We start from the raw sequence: 2409 nt of genomic DNA, 5'->3' as shown, positions 1-2409 counted from the left end.
ACGTTGGGAAGGCAATCAGCATTTCTTATGATTAATACCAATAGCAGGGAGATGGAGAAGAAAGAAAAGAGAAAGGAGAAGCGGCAACATGGGAAACTACGAAATTCTACTTGTAAGTCAATTACGGATTTCCACATGTAGTTCCTCCTTGGAGGGAGAAGAATTAGTCTTTCCCAGAGCATGCGTAAAGACATGATACGGAGCGGGCTTTACCACAAAGAAAGGGGAAGAGGGAAAGAGGGTGGGAGGTCTTATAGTCAATAACTGGGCTAACATTTGAAGTTTTCTATATTAATAAACTTTAATATGTAAATGAGAACTGTAAGACAAATCGAGTACAGAATATGTCGGATTTACCAAATTGATGTGATTGTGGAAATNTCACATGCAGCAAAGATTTTAAATACAGCTCTTTGGGGGATGCTAGTTGATAACAGTAATATGCCAGGCACAGTAATAGGGTAATTTAACCATTCTCTCATCCTGCCAGGTAGGTAGCACTATTTCCTTACAACAGAGTAACTGACGCTCAGTGAGGTAGANAAAAAAACTAAAAAGAGATAAGAGCTTCAGATAAAATATAGCTGAATTACTCACATTCTCACAGTAACTTAGTTTATCAAATACTTAACTGACATAATCTCAGTATATGATATTTTGATCTCACTGCCTTCTCAAATTTCTTCTAATTCCACATGGCCCAATGAAGCAGCTTATGACCCATGTTAATGATAGCAGAATTCTTTCTCTGTCTCCCTCCAATTTCTCCCATTCTTTTCATTCTTATGTTCTCTCCTTTTTCTCTAAATACTGGGTTCAGGGCCAAGGGAAAAGAAACCTCCTTCCTCCTGGACCCCAGGTCCATACTTTCTTTTCTGGTAGGATCCTAAAGAGAAGGGGAGCCCCAGGAGTGTACCTAGTTAATAGCCCAACTGATATTAGTTGGTGATGTTGGGGAAGCATCATGTTCCTGACACTTGGAAAAAATAACAACAAAACAGGACTATCTACACAGAAAGGTAAATTCAAATTAGATTCATATCCCAGCTTCACTGCTGCTGTTGGACAAGAGAGGGAGACAAAAGAAGAGTTGTTCTTTGCCACTTTACATTATAGACATTGCTGGTCTCTGGACAGAGCAGGTAAAAATAATTATCTGGTAACCTCCGCATCATTTTTACAGGCATGGAATCTATAGGAGACAGCTGGTACCTTTGAGTGTGTGTCTCTCACAGCATCTCTTTCTTTTGGAGAATCATGCCTTCTCCCGTCTCTGGGTCCATATGGTGTGGAAAGGAGGATTCCATCGCCCTAATCCAGTAGAGAGAACACATGCTGAACAACTCCCTCTGGTCAAAGGGACCAATTGAGGATGGGCACATGATGTCAGCAGGTCAATTAGTGTTAACCCTCAGGACTTTTGCAGAAACTCTCAGGAAAGAGGAGTTCTTTGTTCTTTGCGATCCCTAGCTATGAGGATGATGTAAGCCAAGAAATTCTGGTGACTATGTTAACCACCATATTAGAGCAGTGTCATATGAATGAGTTCAAAACTGAGGAAGGCAGGGTCAAAACAGAGAGAGAAAGAACAAGGCAATTTAGTGATGGCATTATTTGAACTACTGGATTGGCCCTCCTGAAGCTAGAAACACTTGAGAAATTCCAGTTTTATGATTTTGATTAATGCACTTTAGAATTCGAAACCTCTATACACTGAAGAATATATCATTTTAGCATTTTGCCAAAGATGATTGGAAGGAGAAAACAAAATGTTCACTTTCTGTAGGAGCTTAATATATGGTGATATTTTAATGATTTTACTACATTTTATTTTATTTTAAATTAAAAATGTTAATGAAATAATTAACATGGGAAAATAGTTTCACTGTCATTGTAGAAATTGTCCACTTCCTCTGATTTTTAAGAAAGTATAGCATAAAAATATTTATTATAATTTCTTTTTAAAAACTCTGTTGTGTATACTTATTCCCAATTCCCTTATTCCCACTTATGTATATTTGTGTATTTTCTCTCTCTCTTTTCTTTTAATCAATCAGTTCCTAGGTTTGTCTGTTATTATTCTTTACATTGAGTCAATTTTGGGGTTATTGATTCTATTTTTTTGGTTTCCTATTTCATTTATTTCTGCTTTTAAATTTATTATTTATTTCTCTCTACTTGTTTTGTGTTTAAATTGCTGGGATTTTTTTTTTCTCTACCATTTCTCTGTAGTACTATTTTAGATTCTTGATATGTAAGAAGTTCATGATTTCCATTTTAAATATTTTCTGAACTCCATGTGACTACTTTTTAATCAGTGGGTAATTAGGAAGTTTCATTTTTTAATTTGTTTTGCTTTCCAATCACATCTGGTAATTTTTTAAATTTTTTTAAAAGATTTTATTTATT

At 35.7% G+C, this 2409-nt stretch overlaps 1 protein-coding gene across 1 annotated transcript in view; it reads left to right on the top strand.

The window, feature by feature from the left end:
• The first annotated feature begins 19 nt into the window (after positions 1 to 19).
• SNTB1 (syntrophin beta 1) overlaps positions 20 to 2409 on the top strand; it is a 275358-nt gene continuing 272968 nt past the window's right edge. The window contains exon 1 of the mRNA XM_034668570.1: positions 20 to 112. The gene's annotated coding sequence lies outside the window, so the exon portion shown is untranslated. The remainder of the gene's footprint in view (positions 113 to 2409) is intronic.

The sequence above is a fragment of the Ailuropoda melanoleuca genome, chromosome 9 (genome assembly GCF_002007445.2).
Source record: "Ailuropoda melanoleuca isolate Jingjing chromosome 9, ASM200744v2, whole genome shotgun sequence".
In the NCBI taxonomy this organism is placed as follows: Eukaryota; Metazoa; Chordata; class Mammalia; order Carnivora; family Ursidae; genus Ailuropoda; species Ailuropoda melanoleuca.
Note: the sequence above shows the minus strand (reverse complement) of the source record. Positions and strands in the feature narration are given on the sequence as shown.